The sequence below is a fragment of the Cetorhinus maximus genome, chromosome 2 (assembly GCF_964194155.1).
Source record: "Cetorhinus maximus chromosome 2, sCetMax3.hap1.1, whole genome shotgun sequence".
Lineage (NCBI taxonomy): Eukaryota > Metazoa > Chordata > Chondrichthyes > Lamniformes > Cetorhinidae > Cetorhinus > Cetorhinus maximus.
In genome coordinates this window covers 106,752,156-106,775,588 of record NC_135880.1, presented here as the reverse complement: position 1 = coordinate 106,775,588, position 23,433 = coordinate 106,752,156, and positions in this window count along the sequence as shown.

Below are 23,433 nucleotides of genomic sequence, written 5' to 3'. Positions count from 1 at the left end.
AGGCTGAACTTTCCCTCTGTCGAGGGGATTGTGCGGGGTCGGGTGGGGGCGGGTGCGAACCTGATCGGCGCCCCCAATTGGGGACGCGCTGCCATTTTACGTGGGCGGGCCAATTAAGGCCCGCCCAGTGTGACGCTCGTCCGGAAGCACTGAGCACTCCCTGTGCAGTGAGGGGGGGGGATTCCCTGAGTCATTCTGTGCGCTCTTTCGCGTATGCGTGTGAAAGAGCGCATAGATCTCCCTGAAGCACAGAGGTGCCTCAGGGAGGTCGGTTTGATATGTGTAAATTTAAATAAATAGAAAGAAAATCTTTTAAAACATGTCCCCTCATGTGACACTGTCGCATGAGCTGGGACATGTGAAAGGATTATTTTTTAAATTTAATTGATTTTTAAAACACTTCATGAAACCTCATCCCGCCCGTGGGTGAGGTTTCATGAAAAATGCGAAGGCTGCCTGGGCTCTTCACCTGCCCACCAACCTTAAGATTGGACGGGCAGCTCAGCTAATTGAATTAATTGCTATTTAAATGGCCTTAATAGGCCTTTGACAGTTCGGCGGGCGTGCAGTCGACTTGGCTGCGCGCCCACCGAACTGAAAATCTAAATGACACGCAGTGGCTTAGGGATGCCCGCCTAATGTCACCGTGCATCATTTTACACGTCGGCGAGTGGACCCCGCCCCCGCTCGCCGACCACAGAATTCTGCCCTTGGTGATGGACATTGAAGTCCCCCACCCAGAGTACATACTGCACTATTGCCAAACTCAGTGCTTCCTCCAAATCGTGTTCCAAATGGAGGAATACTGATTCATTAGCTGAGTAGAGGGGTGGGGTGGGGAGGAGATACATGTTAAGAGATTTCCTTGCCCATGTTTGATCTGATACCATGAGGCTCGGAGTCAATGTTGAGGACTCCCAGTGCAACTCTTTCCTGGCTGTATACCACTGTGCCGCCACGTCTGCTGGGTCTGCCCTGCCAGTGGGACAGATGGTGATGATGGTGTCTGGGACATTATCTGTAAGGTATGATTCTGTGTGTATGACCATGTCAGGCTGTTGCTTGACTAGTCTGAGAGACAGCTCTCCCAATTTTGGCACCAGCCCCCAGTAAGGAGGACTTTGCAGGGTCGACAGGTCTTGGTTTGCTGTTGTCATGCCTGGTGCCTAGGTCGGTGCCAGGTTGTCCATCCAGTTTCATTCCTTTTTATTGACTTTTTAGTGGTTTGCTACAACTGAGTGCTTGCTAAGCCATTTCAGAGGGTATTTAAGAGTCAGCCACATTATTGCGGATCTGGAGTCACATGTAGGCCAGACCAGGTGAGGACAGCAGATTTCCTTCCCTAAAGGACATTAGTGAACCATGTGGGTTTTTTTGACAATTAACAATGGTTTAATGGTCATCATTAGATTTTTAATTCCATATTTTTATTTAATTCAGATTTACTATCTGCTGTGGTGAGATTTGAACCTGGGTCCCTAGAGCATTACCCTGGGTCTCTGGATTACCAGTCCAGTTACAATACCTTTATGTAGAGTCAAGGCAGGAGAGCAAAATAGTAATATGGGAAATGAGGGTTGGAGATTGGCAAGAAGGGACAGAGAGAAAAAAACCTAAGAATACAATCAAAAAAACAATCAAAACTGGATGTTATAAAGATAACAAAAAGGCAAAACTAAAGGCTCTGTATTTGACTGCAGTAGCATTCATAACAAAATAAATGAATTGATAGTACACATTGAAGTAAATAAATATGGTCTGAAAGCCATTATGGAGACATGGCTGCATGATGGCAAGGATGGGGTCCTTAATATTGAGGGGCATATGACATTCAGAAGAATAGGAAGCTAGGTAAAGATGGAGGGGTAGCACTGTTCATCAAGTATGCCATTGGTGCAATAGAGATGACTTTGGTCAGGAGATCAATATATAGAATCGGTTTTGATGGCGATGAAGAAAAGTCGGGGAAAAAAGTCACAAGTGGGAGTCATCTACAAGCCCCCTAACAGTAACCAGAATGTAGAACAAAGTAGATAAGAGGAAATATTGAGTGCTTGTGATAAAGGGACAGCGATCACCATGGGTGATTTAAATCTACATATAAACAGGAAAAATCAGATTGGCAGTAGTAGCCTGAATGAGGAGTTCATAGGATGCTTTTGAGATAGTTTCTTAGAGCAGCACGTTCTGGAACCAAACAGCAGTTTATATTAGACTTGTGATTGCATAATGTGACTAATTAATGATCTCAGAGTAAAGGCACCCCTTGGTAGCAGTGACCACAATATGATTGAATTTTACATTCAGTTTGAAAGGTAGAAGAGTGGGTCTAAGACTAGTATTTTACACTTAAATAAGGGCAACTGTGTGGGTATGAAAGCTGAGCTAGCTAAATTGAACTGGAATACCAGGCTAGAGAATAGATCAATAGATAGCACTGGCAGACTTTTAAGGAGATATATCAGAATGCACAGCATAAGCATATTCCTACTATAAAGAAAAATTCTAAGGGGAGGATCCGCCATCCATGGCTAACTGAAGAAGTTAAGAAAAGCATTAAACTTAAGGAAAAAGCCAGGACGCTGAATAAATTTAAGGAGAAGATAGACAGATTTTTAATCAGTAACGGGTCGAAAGGTTATGGGGAGAGGGCGGGAAATTGGAGTTGAGGCCGAAATGAGATCAACCATGATCGTATTGAATGGCGGGGCAGGCTCGAGGGGCTGAATTGCCTACTCCTGCTCCTAGTTCTTATGTTCTTATGTTCTAAGGTGCACAAAGATGAGTGGCAGATCAGATGATTGGTCGGAATATAAAGAATGGCAGAGAATGACTAAAAGGTTAATCAGGAGAAAGAAATTAGAGGAAGAGAGGAAGCTAGCTAGAAATGTAAAAACAGATAGCAAGAGTTTCTACAGGTATTTAAAAAGGAGAATAGTAAGTAAAGTGAGTGTTGGTGCTCCAAAGAGTGACAATGGGGAGTTAATAGTAATTAATAAGGAAATGGCAGATGAAATGAGCAAATGTTTTGCTTCTGTGTTCACTATAGAGGATACAAGAAGCATCCCAGTAATTGTTGTCAATCAGGAGGTGGAAAGGAGGGGGGAACTGGTGAAACTGCAATCACTAGGGAAGCAATACTGAGCAAACTGATGGAGCTGCGGGCTGACAAGTCTCCGGGTCCTGATGGACTTCATCCTAGGGTCTTAAAAAAGGTGGCGAATGAGGTAGTAGATGTGTTAGTGTTATTTTACCAAAACTCCCTAGATTCTGGAAAGGTTCCATCAGACTGGAAAGTGGCAAATATAACCCTTCTATTCAAGAAGGGAGGGAAACAGTAAACAGGAAACTATAGGCCAGTTAGCTGGTGTGGGGGAGGTGTTAGAATTGATTATTAAAAGGTTATAGCTGGGTACTTGGAAAAACTCAAGTTCATCTGGAAGAGTTAACATGGATTTGTGAAAGAGAAATCATGTTTAACTAATTTATTGGAGTTCTTTGAAGGAGTAACATGCACAGTGGATAAAGGGGCGCCTGTAGATATACTGTTCTTGGATTTCCAGAAAGCATTTGATAAGGTGCCACATCAAAGGTTATTGCAGAAAATAAAAGCTCATGGTGTAGGGGTTAACATATTAGCATGGATAGAAGATTGGCTGGCTGGCAGAAAACAGAGACTATGCATGAATGGGTCCTTTTCTGGTTGGCAGGATGTGACGAGTGGAGTCCCACAGGGGTCTGTACTGGGGCCTCAGCATTTTACAATTTATAGCAATGACTTAGATGAAGAGACGAAGACATGGTAGCTAAATTTGCAGATGACACGAAGATGGGTAATAAAGTATATTATGAAGAGGACATGACAAGGTTGCAGATGGAAATAGATAGGTTTAGTGAATGGGCAAAAATCTGGCAGATGGAGTATAATGTGGGAAAATTTGTAGTTGTTCACTTTGGCAGGAAGAATAAAAAAGCAGAGTATTACTTAAATGGAGAATGACTGCAGGATTCAGAGGTACAGAGGGATCAAAGTGTTCCAGTGCATGAGTCACAAAAAGTTAGTGTGCAGGTATAGCAAGTAATTAAGAAGACTAATGGAATGCTATCCTTTATTACGAGAGGAATTGAACATAAAAGGAATGATGTTATGCTTCAGGTTATACATGGCATTTGGTCTCCTTATTTAAAGAAGGATATAAATGCCTTTGAGGTGCTTCAGAGGAGGTTTACTAGATTGATACATGTAATGAGCAGGTTGTCTTATGAGGTAACGTTGAACATACTGGGCTTATTTCCACTGGAGATTAGAAGAGTGAAGGATGACTTGATTGAAGTATATAAGATCTTCAATAGTCTTGACAAAGTGGACGTGGAAAGGATGTTTCCTCTTCTGGGTGAGTTCAGAACTAGGGGGCATTGTTTTAAAATTAGTGGTCGCCATTTAGGACAGAGATGAGGAGAAATTTTTCTCTCAGAGGGTTGTGCGACTTTGGAAATCTGCCTCAGAAGACGGTGGAGGTGGGATCATTGAATACTTTTAATACTATCTACTGGAGGTAGATAGGTTCTTGTTAGGCAAGGGAATCTAAGGTTATTGGAGGTAGATGGGAACGAGGATTTCAAAGCACAAACAGATCAGCCATGATCTTATTGAATGGCAGAGCAGGCTTGAGGAGCCAAATGGTTTACTTCTGCTCCTATTTCACATGTTTGTATGTTCATATGTTGTTACTAAAAATTGAATCACACTAAAACTGAGGGGTTGGAAAATATGCCATAGCTTATAAATTAAAACCCCTTCTGCCCATAACAGAAATTGAGAGCTCAAATCTGAGATAACCCATTTGAATTTGACTAGAGTCCAAATTAAGATGAGCCAAATCTGATATAAAAGAGCCAATTAGAAGCTAAGAGGAAAATCAGTGGCTGGAACAAATTTAAAACAAGAAATGTACTGCAGCAAATTCCTTTTCCCTAACACTAAGAAAATGGAAACTTTTGATGTCCAACTGTGGGTCAAACAAGGGAATTTGAATGGCAAAACTTTAATCGCCTTTAGCATAGAACAACTGAAAGCTGTAGCTAGGGAGGTATAGTTAAAAATGCCCAGTAAAGTGAACAGAAGTGAACTGATCCTGCTGTTGGTAGAACATTTACATCTCATGTTACCAATGAGAGCAGTTAGATGTAGAATTCAACTGTAACTCCGAATCCCCTCCCCCTGCCAAATTCAAGATGGAAAAGCTCAGATTGTAGCTGGAATTTCAGGAGAGACAAAGAGAGGCTGAGCAGAGGGAACAAGAAAGGGAAAGACCATTCCAGCTCCAATAATTGGAAATGGAGCTAGCAGCTCAAAGGGAAAGAGACCAGACAGCTGCAAGGGCAAATCTCTCCGTACCTGGTAGCATCCCTATATCTCTAACTCCGAACCACTCTCTGAGGCCCTTAAGTCTGCTACATTCATTTCCAAGTTTGAAGAGAGTGATGTGGAGTCATTTTTTGCCATTTAAAAAAAAATAGCAGGACAGCTAACAGGGCTATTGGACATATGGACATTTTTAATTCAAGGGCAGCTGAAAGGGAGAGCCCAAGGTGTCTATTCCATGCTGACTGCTGATGTGTGCACGAATTATGAGCAGACCAAGGCTGCCATCCTAAGTGTCTAAGAGTTAGTCTCATATCGCCAACAATTCTGGAACACTCATAGGAAGAGTTCGAATGGCTGAAGCAAACGGCGTTTTACCGATGGGTAAGATCCTTAAGAACCCAAAACATCTATGAGGGATTACGTGAGTTGGCATTGTTGGAGGAATTCAAAAATTGCTTACCCTCCAGCCTGCAGATGTACTTAGAGGAGCAGAGAATCCTCACAGCTAGGGATGCAGCAGTCACAGCAGAAGGCTATGATCTCACGCTAGGCAGGGCAATCTAGAGAAGGGAGACCCCCCATCCAGAAAAGAGAACACCCAAAAGTAGAACCCCCTGAGACCGGTGCATTCTTATTGCAATAAAATAGGCTATTCTACACGTGAGTGCTGGAGTTTGCAAGGGAAGCCTGTAGGTCTGTTAGGGCTCCATATGAGTAGTCCCCTGAAGGTAGTGCAGCAGATCAGGCGGAGACTCTCCCTATGGAAACTTACCCATTGGAGGGCATGGCACTTTGTGTGTCTGAGCTGGACAAACTTCCAGAGAGATTCTGGAGTTTTGTCCTTTCAGGGACAGTGTCCTCCTACTCGTCCAAATATGTGAGCAAGTCCATTGTACTGCCCTGGGACACAGAGGCCACAGGGGAAAGCTAAGCCTACCCACCGATTCCTCCCTGTAGGCCAAAGCATTGATCAGTGGAGTGGGAGGAGGATCTGGTTTGCATCCCTCCATAAGGTCCACTTAAAGTGTGATCTTGTTTCAGGCCCTGTCTTGGGAGGGATCATCCCTGAACCATCAGGAGCAGGAATCGATTTCCTCCTTGGAAACAATTTGGCTGGCAGCAAGTTGTTAATCAGTGAAATAAAAGAGGCCAAAGTCAACCAGCAGAAATCTGCAGGAAAGCAGAAAGCTGGGGAAGGTCCAGAGGCCCAAAAAGATGAAATAGCACCCATAAACCGTGAGCAAGGGCTGCTCGAATGTAGCAAGGCTGCAGCCAGGCCAGTTAAGTTAAAAGAGGTACAGGAAGGATCAATAGAATTTCAAATAGACTCGCAGAATATCCCCGAATTAAACAGAGACCAGAGAAGTCCTAGAGCAGGGAAAGAGATGGTGAGGGAGATGCACCACGTAGTCAAAGAGCCTGAAGGAAGGCAAGCTAATACACCAGGAAAGACAAAGGTGAAGGAATTGCCAGATCTATGACTGGCAGAGACCTTCTTTCTGAGATTAAATAGGGACAAGGGGAGTTCCCAAACTGATAAGGAGATCAGAAGTGAGGTGCCTCCCCCAGCTGAAAGCCACAAAGGAGCTGCACCTTCACTTGAGGGCAGCGGTGTTCCAGTTGAACAATTTAAGAGAGCACCCTCTCCAAAGCCAAATGCCTCAGTTTGGAAGCCATTGATTGGTTTAGCTGATGGCTTTATGGTGAATTTAAATGGGGACAAGGAAAGTTCCCAAATTTTCCCAGAAAGCATGAGGGTGATGTCTCACTTAGTTGAAAAGCTACCAGGAGGTTCAGCAAGAACTGGCCATCCACCAGAGGGCTACAGTACTCCAAAGACGCATGGCCTACTACCCAAATGACCAGCAGAGGGATTCCAACCAGATTGGATCCCATACCCGCCCACCTTAATGCAGAATCGCAAGGCAACCTAACAGGGTGTTCAGATCACCATGATATAGTGACATTGTGCAAATGTCTTTGGCTTCTTTGGGCGGCACATTAGTGAATAGGTTTGCAATGTCAAACATACATATGTACATGGCATTGCTATCGATATGTCTTGTATAGTCTTTTGTGAAGGTGAAGGAATCCTTCACCGTATGTGTGGAAAACTCGCTCAGCACTGGTTGTAGCAACTCACTCAACCATTTGGCCAATTCATGTTGTGCAGAACCAGTCACAGATGAGATAGGGTGCTAAGGGACATCACTTTCGTGTGTCTTGGGCAGTTCATACATAAGTGGATGCAGTGAACCACGAGGACAAATCCTATCATATACACAGTCAGGCAGCTCACTACACTTACACAAGTCTAACAAACGTTTTCAGAATTTGCTTTCGTGCAGAGCTGTACCACACATGCCGGTCCAACGGATAAGAATTTGGACCCTTCATTAAGAATGGCATGAATTTTGCCAATATACTCACTTGTTGAGGACAACTACTCCTGTGCCTTTGTCAGACTTGCAGATCCCTATGTCTGGTTGTCCATGAAGCCTTGCAATACCACCAGACATTTGTGCTACATGTGGAAAACAGTCAAGCCATTGGGTATCCCACAATGTGTGCTCTAAATCAACCAAACACTCTTCTAAGGACTCAGCATCTTAATTGGATGCTGGTTTGTGGTGGGATAGCCTGGAATAGAGGAATTCAAACTCATGAGTAATGTGGTATATGAGTTGCCATGACTGGGAATTTGCTGTGGTTGTCAGTACCAACGAGCAGATGCTCACCAGTGGACAAGTCTGCAAAATCAAAGCCAATTTCTATCCATAACCCTGCAGGTAGTTCTGACATTTTGAGAAGATCATGAAGATTTGCCATTGTGGTTCTTTGGCATAAGGCAAACACTGATTGATTTTGTATTCTACCATGCAGTTAATTCCTAAGAACCATACCTTTTCCCAAAGGAGTTGTTTGGTTTTGACAATTCCCTGGTGACCTTGTGCTACATCGACAACACATTTCCACAATGACTGTGGAATGACAATGCTGTTGTTGCGTAACACGAGGTCAGATGTGGTTACAACAGTGACCTCATTTTGAACATTGTGAAGATCTTGTGTTGTGTGAGCGAATTTGTTTGTAGATGCTCTCTCGGTCACGTCTTTCCATTTTTGTGATTCCATAGCTGTCATACATAGTTGTAACATCTCAACTTGCTTTGCTACCATTTTGATGTGAGCTAATTTTAGTGACTTTGGCACCGCAATTAGGCATACGTAATTAAGATATAGTTTGGTAATCTTTTCTTCACAACTAGGACTGGCTGGCGGCAATGGATGTGGCAAAAGATAATCTGCTGGGTTGATCTTATCTGGCTGGTACTGAGCACGGAGCTTGTACTCTTGTAGTTTGAGTATCTAATGCTTTATTTGAGTAGGTGGTTGGTTTGGTGGATTGTTGAACAAGTTTACTGGTGGGGGCGATATATTCGGTTATAACTTCAAACATTGGTTCTGGGCTAGGATGAGCTGAAGGGTCATGAGGTGCTTGTTTATCCTGCAAGGGGTGTCTTTGAGACATTTGAGAAGTAGTGATACCCACCCTCCTATATGGCTCAGAGACGTGGACCATGTACAGCAGGCACCTCAACACTCTGGAGAAGTACCAGCAGCGCTGCCTCCGCAAGGCCCTGCAAATCTATTGGCAGGATAGGTGCACCAATGCCAGTTTCTCATTCAGGCCAACACCCCCAGCACTGGAGCATTGACCAAGCTCAATCAGCTCCGCTGGGTGGGCCACATCATCTGCATGTCTGACATGATACTCCCGAACTCTACTCAGAGCTTCGAAATGGCAAGCGAGCCCCAGGAGGGCAGAGGAAACACTTTAAGGACACCCTCAAGGCCTTCTTGAAGAAGTGCACCATCCCTACCGACATCTGGGAATCCCTGGCCCAAGACCGCCCGAAGTGGAGGGAAAGCATCTGGGAAGGATCTGAACACCTTGAGTCTCATCGTCAAGGGCTAGCTGACAGTGTTGACAGTGAAAGGAGGGTGGCAACCTGGGCCCCCCACCCATCCATTCCCCCACCACTGTCTGCCCCACTTGTGACAGAGACTGTGTAGGTCGTGCATTGGACTCTTCAGTCACCTGAGAACTCACTTTTAGTGTCGAAGCAAGTCATCCTCAACCCCAAGGATCTGCCTAACAAGAGAAGAAAATGACTTCAAACTCGATTCCGTACAAATAGAGATGAAAATGTAAGATACTCCATGTGATTGAAACCACATCTCTTTCTGTTTGCGAATGATGTTGCTCTATGGGTGTTAGTGATCTGCTTGCCTTACAACAACTTATGGGTTTCCTGCCTTGTCCTTTTGCATGAGAACTGCACCTAAGCCAACCAGGCTTGCATCCACCACTAGCTGGGTGGTTTACTCAGGGGTGAAATAGACATTTGTGCAACTTACTGACAACTGCCATTTGACATGGCGTACAGCCAATTTGTGTGATGTAGTCCACTCCCACTTGGTGACCTCTTCTTTTGCATGGAGAGCAGATAATGTAGCAAGATCAGGAATGAAGCAACTACAGAACTTGATGAGTCTTAGCAGACTCGGGACACCCTGTATGTTTGTGGGATCTGCAGTGTTTGCAATGGCTTCAATTTTCTGTGGATCAGGCAATACTCCTTCAACACTGAACACATGACCAAAGAATTTAATTCTCCTTTCATTGAACAAGCACTTGTCTTTGTTCAAGGTGAGGTTATGTTCTCAAAGACGTAGGCATGAACGTAGGTGTGTCTCAGGTTCACCTTCAGCATGACCGTGGATGAGGTTCAGTGTGCGTTCAAGTCCTTGAAGTGCAAGCTTAATCATGTGCTGAAATACCTCAGCTGCTGAATTAACTCCAAAGTTGAGCCTCTTGTATCAAGAAGGTTCAATCTGAGTGGAGAATACTGTAAGATACCTTGATTCTGCTGCAAGGTCGATTTGATGGTAAGCTGTATTGAGGTCAAGTTTAGAGAAATGTTTAGCATCATTCACTTTTTCTATGATATCATTAATAGTCAGGGTCCAGTGTCTTTCTCATTGTATTGCTTGGCTTAGTGACCAAATATCAATGCAGATTATAATCTGATTCTCGCTCTTGGGTTTCTTGACAACTTGTATAGGTGAGACCCAAGGGACCCCAACTTTCAAGTAAGTGCTGAAGTTCCTTCTCTGTCTGCTTCCTGACATGAAGTGGTATTTGTTTATGTTCACTGGGGACACATTAGGTCTACAAGCAGCTTGTATGTAACACCTTTCAGTTTGCCAATAACAATGAAGTGGTCAGCATACAATTCAAGGATGCTTTTGGTATGCACAGGAACTGTGTATATAACTGCAATCATGCACAGATCTGTTGCTAGGTGCAGCCAGTTGTCACTGTTGTTACTGTGTCTGAAGTAGAGCACAGATGTATATTCAGGGTCACCCTCCTCTAAACTGGCTATATTCTCTTCCTCTTTGGTGTGGTACGCATGTGTGGCACCCTTCTGGTGGTATTGATCTTAGTAGTTGTTGAGTTCAGTGATGAGTGACAAACACAATCAAAGTGGTTAAGTTTTCCACAAAATTTACATAGTTTGCCAGCAACAGGACATTCTGTCCAGTGTGAAATAGCGCCACCATAGTGGAAACAGTCTTTGGACAAGTAACAACACTGTTTGTGGGACTGCTGTTGTTTCTTTGCTGGTGGTTTCCTAGATGAGGAACAGGTTTCACAGGGGTTGAACTTGGAGTGTGATAGGTCATGTTGACAGCCTCACCTTCAGTAGCTCTGGGCTCTAAAAGTGGTAGTGATCTTGCTAACTCCAACGGTCCTGACAGTTTTCTTTCTCGTGTGCTTTTCGGCGTAGTTGACTCGGGAGATAACCTTTGATTATTTGTTTTTTGATTTCCCAATCAACATTTTTAATATCACACACGTCATATTTGGTTACCAGTTGCCTCAGTCGTGTGCCTGTTGGTCAATTGTCTCCTTTGCCTCTTGCTTAGTATGTCAGAAGACAATTGTTTCACATGTTGCATTTTTCTTGAGCGCAAAATAGGTTGTTAGAGCATTTTTTTGCTGAGTCGTAGTCATTTTCCTTTTCTACAGGCATAATTGTCTCAAATATACATTTGAATTCTTGACCTCAACAGTGGAGAAGTAAGGCCTTTTGCCTTTTGTCACCTGTGATTGCAAAACCTGTCTTGGTGCATTTGAAATGTCACAGCCACTTTTGCCAGATTAGAAATGAAGATGATGGCTCCGAATGCACATAAAAAGGTGGTAGGTTGAGCATAGACAATGCCACCAGCAATAGTGCATGATCAAGGTCATGGGATCACCTTCCTTTCAAAGAAAAATCCATGCAATGATCAGAGATTTATTTATATTTCTTTGGATGGTTATTTTGGCAAGTTCAGTGTGTGTTTGCACACTGTCCAGGCTTTCCTGTTTCTTATTCCAAGCTGCAGTGCCTCTTTTGTGTCCTCCAACAGACTATAGCCTCAATATGTTCCCTAAATCTCCAACATAAAATGCTGTTTCTAGCAAGTAGACAAAGACCTTTCAAACATTTCATACCTGAAAGCAACATTTTATATTTTCATCCCATCCTCATCACCGTTGTACAGTTCCTGGGAAGAAACAGTAAGATTCAGCAAGTTTAAGTAAGAAGGAAAACTGTTGCACATGCTGTTAAACATAGATTCCTTTATTCTCAATCTAGATTCCCTCTGCTGGTACATGTGTTTGGTAGCCATAAGTGGAAAAAATGCACAAATCAATTTTCAATACACCAGAGATGTCTCAAGATGGAGGCACCCTTTAAGGAAGTAAAAAATTCTATAAAAATAAATGTGGCAACAACTATCAGACAATAAAGGTGCAGCTGGAGACTGAGTGCAGCGAGACCGAGTGCTTAAATCTGGGAATTTGTTAAGTGAGGGAATTTGATGCAGTGATTGGGGGGTGGGGGGGAGGCGCTGTTCTGGCTTTTACAAAAAGGAGTGGTCCAAGTGAGGAAGCCAGAGACTGTGAGACCCGAGAGCAGGAGGCTGGAGGCATTAAATAGCTGTGCAGATCGGTAATTAATGAGATTTAAGTTTTTTATCCCCTCTAAACTGGGGCAGTAGTTTAAACCACTACTGGGGGATACAAGTATTATATTAAATTCATAGCATAACTAGTTAAACTCCATAGTGTAACTATGGCTAATTGTTGAGTGATATTCAAAACTTGAAACCTAATTAGTTAAATAGAAAAAAAAAGACAGGGCAGGTGATGTGTTGCAGCTGGAGTGTGTGGGTCCTGGTGGATACCTGTGCAAACCACAACAACCACATCTGCAGTATATGACTGCAACTCAAGGAACTTTGGCTTTGAGTTGATGAGTTGGAATGTAAGTTCCGGACACTGCGATACATCAGGGTTGGGGAAGGTTACCTTGACACCCCTTGGGCTAGATACTTCAGATTTGGTTCGTGGTCAAGGACAGGAGGATGTGACTGTATGAGAGGCACGTATGGGATCCAGCAAGTAGCAATGGCAGATTCTCAGCCCTTGCAATTGTCCAACAGGTTTGAGGTTCTTGTAGCTTCTGTGGGCAAGAGCAGGAACTGCAGGGATGATAAGCAAACTGACCATTGTTCAGGGAGTTATTCAAGTGAGGGGAGCAAAAAGAAATATAGTTATTGTAGGGGAGAGCATAGTTAGGGGGATAGACATAGTTCGCTGCAGCTGAGAGCATGAGTGAGAGGTCTGTGTTGTCTGCCTGGTGTCAGGGTTAAGGACATCTCCTCAGGACTGGAGAGGAACTTGGTGTGGGAGGGGAAGGATCCAATTGTCATGGGCACCAGTTAGGACTAAGAGTTTCTGCTGAGGGAATACGAGCAACTAGGATCTAAATTAAAAACTGAACCGAAAAGATAATAATCTTTAGGTTACTACCTGAGCCACGAACAAATGGGGATAGGGTAAATAAGATCAGAGAGTTGATAGTGTGGCTCAAAGATCGGTGTGGGAGAAATGGGTTCCAATTCATGGGGCACTGGCACCAGTACTGCTGAAAGAGGGAGCTGTACCGGTGGGATGGCCTCCACCTGAACCATGCTGGGACCAGTGTCCTGGCAAATCGCACAACTAGGGTTGTAGAGAGGGCTTAAAATTATATAGATTAAAACAGAATGTGTGAGCGGGGGTCGGGGTTCACATGAGAAGAGGTTTAGAAAGTTAAAATGAAACAACAAGGCAATAGCTCAGGGTAGCGATGTGGGTACATGAGTCACAAAAAGTTAACATGCAAGTACAGCAAATAATTAAGAAGGCTAATGAAATGCTATCCTTTATTATGAGAGGAATTGGACATAAAAGTAAGGATACTATGCTTCAGTTATACAGGGCATTGGTGAGGCCACATCTTAAATACTGTGTGCAGTTTTGGTCTCCTTATTTAAGGAAGGATGTAAATGCATTGGAGGTAGATAGATTCTTGTTAGGCAAGGGAATCAAAGGTTATCAAGGATAGATGGGAATGTGGAATTTGAAACACAAGCAGGTCAGCCATGATCTTATTGAATGGCAGAGAAGGCTCGAGGGACTGGATGGCCTACTCCTGATCCTATTTCATATGTTCTTATGTAACGATAACCAGAGTGTGACACAAAGGTACAGATGATTGAAACATAAGAGTGCACCAGCAAATAGGTAGAGAGTAGGGAAAAATGGTGAAAAGATAGAACTGAAGGCTCTTCATCTGAATGCACACAACTTTCGTAACAAGGTGGATGAATTGATAGCTCAAATAGGTATAAATGAGTATGATCTGTTAGCCATTACAGAGACATAGGGCAGGTTTTTGGATGGTGGGGTTTCCTGCCCTGCCACCCAAAACGTCGGCAGGGAACCCATCGCCGTCAATCACAGCAGTCCCGCAGCAAGCTGGAGACGGCACTTTTTCCCCTCACTTGAAAGTCCTGCCTCATAAAGCTGTCAGCCGATCTGATTGGCTGGCAGCTCTGTGGTCCTAGCAGCGGTGGCCAGGACTGGGAATACAAGTAGTCCCCAGATTGTAAGTCGTAGAATCCTATATAAGTCTGTGGGGGGTCTCACAGCAGGGAGGGGAGTTGAGGGCCAGGGTGGGGGGGCTGCTCGTGATGTGGAAAAAGGTGGGTGGGAGTCTTGATGTAGAGGCTGGGTGGGGAGGCAAATCTTTTGGGGGCAGACCTTGGGTGGGGCTGTTGTGGAAAGGGGGCCCTTGAGGTAGGCACCCCCACCCCTTCACACTTGAGACCCAAGCAAGGTCCCTGCCTGACTTCCTCCTGACCCTGAACTCCTCCCATTAGCCTCAAAATTGAGGCCAGGCAGGGAGAAGCCCTTAAGTGGCCAAAAATTGGGGGCAGAACTTGGGGCTTGGGCATGCAGGCCACTCTAGGCCTCACCTGTTTCCACCCTCCCCCACCCCCACCTTGGCAGAAGCGCCTCCAGTGGGGTGGTGAGGGAGGGAGATAAAGAAGGCCTCCCTGGCCTATCATCATAAGGCTGCCTCCTGTCATCTGCTGGGATTCAGCCTCAGCGGGTGACTGTTGGCCTGCGGTAAGATCTTAGCAGTGTCCACAATCTGCCTTCAAGTAGCCACATAATTGCCACTAATTGTCTACCAGCCAATGCCGGGTGTGTATCCGGTGCCAGCATGCCCCCCACCCCCCCACCACTGGCATGATTGCTCAGAAGCAGGATTGCATTGGGCATCCAACCCAACTCCCCATTCTGCCTTCAAACCCATCTCTGCAGAACTAAGAATATTCTGCTCAGTGGGAGAACTGCTAACTTGCATGTGACAGGCATGGTAGCCTGGCCACTTCTAGGGTTGTCCAAGAAGCCTCACATTCCCACCCCACCACCTATGATCCTGTACATTCCTCTGTGTAAGGCAACTGAGCTCAATTTTTTTTAAAGGAACTAATTGTTCTACAGTCACTCAAGGTCCAAGCCTCTTGTCCAGCCTGGAACCCCCTTTGGAACTCACTACCATTCATCTAGATGCAACTTTGCCTCATCTTACTCACACTCCAGTATTTCATCTGATGATTTTAAAAAAGATCTTTCATGGGATTTGGGCATTGCAGGCAAGGCCAGTATTTTTGCTCATCCCTAACTGCCCTTTAGAAGGTGGCAGTTAGTCACCTTTTTGAACTGCTGCAGCCAACAGTGCTATTAGGGAGGGAGTTCCAGAATTTTAATCCAGTGACAGTGAAGGAAGTTTGAAATCAGGATGTTGTGTGGTTTGGAGGGGAACATGCAGGTGGTGATGTTCCCAAGTACCAGCTGCCCTCATTTTCCTGGATGGTAGAGGTTGAAAGTTTGGAAGGTGCTCTCAAAGAAGCCTTGGCGAGTTGCTGCAGTGCCTCTTGCAGATGGTACATGTTGTGATATGATGTGCATGCACCTTTAAGGAACATATCTTAAACTGCTGTCATTCATTACCACTCGGACAGGATATGATGTAGTAGTCCCATGACTTGTAGTCAATCTTTCAGCAGCAGGACTAGGTGTAAGATATGTGTAAAATAGCTTTCCAGTTAACTCTATCTGTACATTGTACACACTGTCAGTGGTGGAGGAAGTGAATGCTTAAGTAGAGCTATCTGTACCTTGCTTGTCCTGCTATCCATTCTTAATTAGCACATTCTTTTAGATAATATCACCACCTTCAACACCTTTTGTTCTTTTGTCTGTGACATCTTTTGGTTATCTCCTCCTATCACTGCTTGTTTGTCCCAACAACCACCACCCCACCTTCTCCACTCCGCCCTTAAACCAGCTTATATTTCACCCCTCTCCTATTTGTACTTAGTTCTGTTGAAGGGTCATGAGGACTCGAAACGTCAACTGTACTCTTCTCCGTCAGTGCTGCCAGACCTGCTGAGTTTTTCCAGGTATTTTTTATTTTTTGTTTTGGATTTCCAGCATCCGCAGTTTTTTGTTTTTATCTCTGTGTTTAATTGACTGCCACTTCTCTTCAAGAAATGCCTACCTTGAAGAAGTTTTGTTCTACTCTCCGTCAGGATTTTTGAATCTCTCTTCTGCCTTGTTCACCTTCATTGCTTTCCATTTCTCTCCTGGTGTTTGACAAGGTGGTTACTAAAACCCGCTTTCACAGCCATATTTCCTTTCTCAGTGACTGTCTCCGTCTCCGTCTTACCCCACGTGGATATCAACTGAAATTTCATCCCTCATGTTTCGAACCCACCCAGGATTACAGATATCTCCAGGACATACAACGTTCCTCGGATTGCTGTTCCCGTCGCATTCTGAGATTCACACTCAGTGCCATGCACCGCCATATGAACACACCCGACCTCTCCCTCCAGCAGCACCGCCGCACCCTTTTTCAAAGCTGCGCGTGCCCCCAGTTTCATTTTATTCTTCGTCTCATCCGATGCCTCAACAAGAAATTTTTCTCTTTCTCTCAAGTGCTAAGGAAAGCAAGCTCCAACAACTCATCGACACCAACACCCATCCAGGACCCGCCACCCCTGCCTGTCCCTCTGTCCCCACCCCATCTTCCAATCCCAGCCCCGGCTGGGTATTCACTATACCCCCTGACCTTCCCCTCTCCGACGCTTAACGTTCAGTGCTCAGCAAAGGACTTAGTTTCATACCCTTACGCCCTCATCTCAATGAATTTCGGGCTCGGCACGATGCTGAACTCTTCTTCCGTCGCCTTCGTCTCCGTGCTCACTTCTTTGGGCAGGAGTCCTCTCCCCGTTCAACGGATTCTTTTACCCACCTCCAATATTCTCCCTCCACCTGGACCCCTCCCTCTGGATTCTTACCTTCTCTTGATCTTTTCATTGAGAACTGTCGGCGTGACATTAGTCGTCTCAATTTCTCTGCTCCTCTCACCCATTCTAACCTGTCTCTTTCTGAACTTACTGTATTCCGTTCTCTCAGGTCCAACCCTAACACTGTCATCAAACCCGCTGACAAGGGTGGTGCTGTTGTTGTCTGGCGCACTGACCTCTACCTCGCGAAGGCTGAGTGTCAACTCGCAGACACTTCCTCCTACCTCTCCCTGGACCATGACCCCACCACTGAACATCAAGCCATTGTTTCCAGGACTGTCACTGACCTCATCTCCTCTGGAGATCTTCCTCCCACAGCTTCCAACCTGATAGTCGCCCAACCTCGGACGGCCCGCTTCTACCTCCTACCCAAAATCCACAAACAGGACTGTCCCGGCAGACCGATTGTGTCAGCCTGTTCCTGCCCCACTGAACTCATTTCTCGCTATCTTGACTCCCTTCTCTCTCCCCTTGTCCAGTCCCTTCCCACCTACATCTGCGATTCGTCTGACACCTTACGTCACATCAACAATTTCCAGTTCCCTGGCCCCAACCGCATCCTCTTCATCATGGACGTCCAATCCCTCTACGCCTCCATCCCCCACCGGGATGGTCTGAGGGCTCTCTGCTTCTTCCTCGAATAGAGGCCCGAACAATCCCCATCCACCACTACTCTCCTCCGTCTGGCTGAACTTGTTCTCACACTTTCTCCTTTAATTCCTCTCACTTCCTCCAAATAAAAGGTGTGGCTATGGGTACCCGCATGGGCCCCAGCTATGCCTGTCTCTTTATGGGGTATGTGGAACATTCCTTGTTCCAGTCCTACTCCAGCCCCATCCCACAACTCTTTTTCCGGTACATCAATGATTACTTCGGTGCTGCTTCATGCTCTCGTCGGGACCTGGAAAAATTTATTAATTTTGCTTCCAATCTCCACCCCTCCATCATTTTCACATGGTCCATCTCTGACACTTCCCTTCCCTTCCTTGACCTCTCTGTCTCAATTTCTGGTGATAGACTGTCCACCAATATCCATTACAAGCCTACCGACTCCCACAGCTACCTCGACTACAGCTCCTCACACCCCACTTCCTGTAAGGACTCCATCCCATTCTCTCAGTTCCTTTGCCTCCGTCGCATCTGTTCTGATGACGCTACCTTCAAAAACAGTTCCTCTGACATGTCCTCCTTCTTCCTTAACCGAGGTTTTCCACCCATGGTAGTTGACAGGGCCCTCAACCGTGTCCGGCCCATCTCCCGCGCATCCGCCCTCACGCCTTCTCCTCCCTCCCAGAAACATGATAGGGTCCCCCTTGTCCTCACTTATCACCCCACCAGCCTCCGCATTCAAAGGATCATCCTCCGCCATTTCCGCCAACTCCAGCATGATGCCACCACCAAACACATCTTCCCTTCACCCCCCGGACGACATTCCCTAGGGATCATTCCCTCCGTGACACCCTAGTCCACTCCTCCATCACCCCCTACTCCTCAACCCCCTCCTACGTCACCTCCCCATGCGAACGCAAGATATGCAACACCTGCCCCTTCACTTCCTCTCTCCTCACTGTCCAAGGGCCCAAGCACTCCTTTCAAGTGGAGCAGCATTTCACTTGCACTTCCCTCAACTTAGTCTACTGCATTCGTTGCTCCCAATGCCGTTTCCTCTACATTGGAGAGACCAAACGCAGACTGGGTGACCATCATCCAGACCTCCCTGTCGCTTGCCATTTTAACACTCCACCCTGCTCTCTTGCCCACATGTCTGTCCTTGGCTTGCTGCATTGTTCCAGTGAAGCTCAACACAAACTGGAGGAACAGCACCTCATCTTCCGACTAGGCACTTTACAGCCTTGGGGACTGAATATTGAGTTCAACAATTTTAGATCTTAAACTCCCTCCTCCATAACCACCACCTTTCCATTTCTTCCTTCTCCTTTTTGTTTTTTCCAATAATTTATATAGATTTTTCTTTTCCCACCTATTTCCATTATTTTTAAATCTATACTTTTTATGCCCTTTTAGTCTTATTTCACCCCACCCCCACTAGAGCCACCTGTACCTTGCTTGTCCTGCTATCCATTCTTAATTAGCACATTCTTTTAGATAATATCACCACCTTCAACGCCTCTTTTTCCCTTTGTCTGTGACATCTTTTGGTTATCTCATCCTATCACTGCTTGCTTGTCCCAACAACCACCCCACCCTTCTCCCCCCCCCCACCAACTTAAACCAGCTTATATTTCACCCCTCTCCTATCTGTACTTAGTTCTGTTGAAGGGTCATGAGGACTCGAAACGTCAACTGTACTCTTCTCTGCCGATGCTGCCAGACCTGCTGAGTTTTTCCAGGTATTTTTTATTTTTTATTGAATGCTTAAGTTGTTCGATGGAGTGCCAAACAAGCGGGCTGCTTTGACCTGGATGATGTTGAGCTTCTCAAGCGTTTTTGGAGCTGTACTCATCCAGGCGAGTGGAGAATATTCCATCACACTCTTGACTTGTGACTTGTAGATGGTGGAGAGGCTTTGGGAAGTTAGAGGTGATATAGTCAGCTCAGAATTCCCAGCCCCTTACCTGATTTTGTAGCCAGAGTATTCATAAGGCTGGTCTAGTCCAGTATCTGGTCATTGGTAACTCCCAGGATGTTGATGGTGGGGGATTCAGCAATGGTAATGCCATTGAATGTTAAGGAGAGAGAGTTGGATTCCCCCTTGTTGAAATTATCATTGCCTGACACTTGTGTGGTGCAAGTGTTACTTGATACTTATCAACTCAAACCTGAATGTTGTCTAGGTCTTGCTGCATGGAGGCACAGACTGAGGAATTATGAATGGTACTAAACAATTTGCAATCATCAGCGAACATCCCATTTCTGACTTTATAATGGAGTGGAAATTATTGATAAAGATGTTGAAAATGGTGAGCCTAAGATACTACCCTGAGGGACTCCTGCAGCAATGTCTTGAGACTGGGGCAATTGACTGCCAACAACTACAACCATTTTCCTTTGTGCTAGGTATGTTGACTTAAATTTTGCCAGGGCTGCTTGATGCCACATTCATCAAATGCTGCCTTGATATCAAGGGCAGTCACTTTTACCCCCTCTGGAGTTCAGCTATTTTGTCATGTTTGGACTAAGGTTGTAATGAGGTTAGGAGCCAAGTGGTCTTGGTGGAACCTTAATTGAGCACCAATGAACAGGTTATTGCTGAGTAAGTGCCACTTAATAGCACTGTCAATGGGCCCTTCCATCACTTTGGTGATGAACGATAGGAGACTGATGGGACAGTAATTAGCCGTGTTGGATTTGTCCTGCTTTTTGTGTGCAGGACATACCTGGGCAATTTTCCACATCGTCAGGTGGATGCCAGTGTTGAGGCTGTACTGGAACAGCTTGGCTAGGACCACGGCTAGTTCTATTGTATAGTTTTGTACTATTGATGTGATGTTGTCAGGACCTTTAGTCTTTGCTGTATCCAGTGCCTGCTGCTGTTTCATGATATCACATGGAGTGAGTTGAATTGATCAAGCTGTAGAAGCAGCACTCATGCTATAGGATGTCCATGTCTGTGGGGTCACTCCTTGATGTTGTTTGCCTTGTAAGGCTGGGTAGATGTTGCCCCCCTTACATGGCTGCCTGAGATTTAGAAAACAGTGCAGCTGGGTCCCCTCCCACTGTCCACTGTGTTCCATTGAACTCCCACCAGATCAAAGCTAGGTGTCCAGAGGAACCCCTGAGGAATTTTGGGGCTTTTTGTTCAAATGCTTTATGTCAACTTTCTCATGTCAAACTCAGAAAATTATGAGCTCAAACTGCACCTCAGTAGATAATCGAGGCTCACAGTCTAATGCAATAGTGAGGGAATGTTACAAATTCATAGGTGCTGTCTTCAGAGGAAATAAACCTCAGGTGGACATGAAAGATACTTTGCCACTTTTCAAAGAGTAGTGGGTTCTGCTAGATTCATCGACAACAGTCTCTCCTCAGCAAAGGAGAAACAGAAAATGCTGGAAAAACTCAGCAGGTCTGATAGCATCTGTGGAGAGAAAAACAGTGTTGACATTTTGAGTCTATATGACCGTTCTTCATACGGACTTGAAACGTCAACTCTGTTTCTCTCTCCACAGATGCTGTCAGACCTGCTGAGCTTTTCCAGCATTTTCTGTTTTTCTTTCAGGTTTCCAGCATCTGTAGTACTTTGCTTTTAGTCTCTCTTCAACCATTCCTGCCACAAAAAGGTTTTATTTAAATATATATTTCATTGCTGTTTATTAGATCGTTCAGCATGCTAACTGGTGGCTCTGTTCACATGCAGTGACTGCACACCAAGTGAAGCACTTTGGGACATTTCTGTATAAGCTCTTTGTTTACTGCACAGTGATCAATACCATCAACCATTCTGAAGTTGAGTTCCAAATCTTCTCAGGTTGTTTCCGATCAGTTTGAAATTGACTCAGCAGGTTTATTTTCCAGCTAATTGATCGAGGACTGTAAAAGTTGACAGTATGATGATAGAGTTGGAAATAAATTTGCTGGTCATATATTTTTAACGCAGCAAACTAAAACCCTCCTGTTCAGAGTAACCCAGCTGACTGCCTTAACAGAGTGACCATATGCTAAGATAACAAGGCCTATCTTTATAAAACATTCAATAGCTCTTTAGGTCCATCTCCTGTGTATCTTCCACTCAGACATAATTATAATGCTAATAATTTTCCAACTCGGTTTACTTCCACTCCCAGACATTTTTAAGATGTATTATGTTATTCTAATTACCCTCCTCTATTTCTTCTCCTCCTTCAGTTGCAAATCTTCATGATGTTACCGTCATCAGGTAGAAGGAATCCACGCAGAAACACAAAAAGGGCCTGAGTGGAGGGGAATACAGAGGTTAGCAGTAAAGGAGTGACAAGGAGGACCTGGGTTCAATGTAATAAAAGATTCAATGACCTGATAAGATCTGGGAAGGCGAGTGGCAAGTGACACTTGGGTGACCAGCCTCTAACTCTGTCTGCAGCAGTTTGTACCTGAGTTGAGCAGTCTGAGTGCCCATAGTTCTCCCCTACATTGCCAGAGCAAGTGGCCAGTTGAATCACCAAGAAGTCAGCCACCTTCAACTATGAGGCATACGACTGAACAGGGGGCATCACTGAGGAATACATCAGATCATGTCCATGTGCTGCTGGAAAAGGTGAGGTAGGCCAGACTACTCATACATCATTCTTTCCTCATCATGTACAAAAAGAGAGCACACAACAGGCACAAGATGTCTTGAATGGGTGGTGGTGTGGTGAACCTTCATGACCTGACACCGATGGAGGAGGTGGAATTGGACATTGCGAGGGTACCATTGCATCAGGCCATTGGCAATGGTGAGACGGGAGGCCGTGAAGAGCAAGGTCATTTGATAGCTCTGTCCTCAGGTAAAGGGAATGGAGAAAACTTCTGCCCATTGCACGCTGTGTCTTACCACAGTCGTCACCGGCCTCCTCAGTGGGTGGAGACTCCACAGAGCCAGCATCATCACATCAGACCTCTGCACCATCTACCAGCGCAAACACTCTGTCCTCGGATGGGCCTAAATCTAGCTTAGAACAGGGAGCACTGGGTGAGCAGCATGTAGTGGTCGAGCAGGAGGAGGAGAGTGAGGCAGAGTCAGCTGGTGGACAGCCCCCTTCGGAGGATAAAGGATAGACGCAGCCATCTACTGGGTGAAGATGCTGGGCCTCAGGTGTCACAAACAAGGAGGGTCTTTCTGGACCATCAGAGACAGATGGGTTCCCGAATGTCAAAGATCTCTGAGGCATTGTGGACCCTTGGGCAGACAATGGAGGAGTCCATACAGTACATATGCTTCAATATGATTCAGGGATTTGAACACTTGAGCTCCTCTAATGAAAGAGTGGCCACCCTCCATGGAGAGACATGTACAGCACCACCCTGAGTACAGGAGCAGTGTGCTGAGACATGCAGAAAGAGTCATGGATCACTTAGCGTTGCTGATGATGCAGAGATAAATGGAGTAAATGCCAACTGTGGCCCAGCTGGTGGCCTTGCCCAGCATGAAAGGGCACCTTGGAAGGGCTAAAGAATTCAAAGAGGCTGATGAGGGGCCACCCCTTGGGGGACCCTGGCATCATCCCTCAAGTCTTCTGCTTCTCTGACTCAGGACCCATCCATGCCACAAGACCCTGTGACAGAGGCTGCACCTACAGTGATGCCCAACAGGCA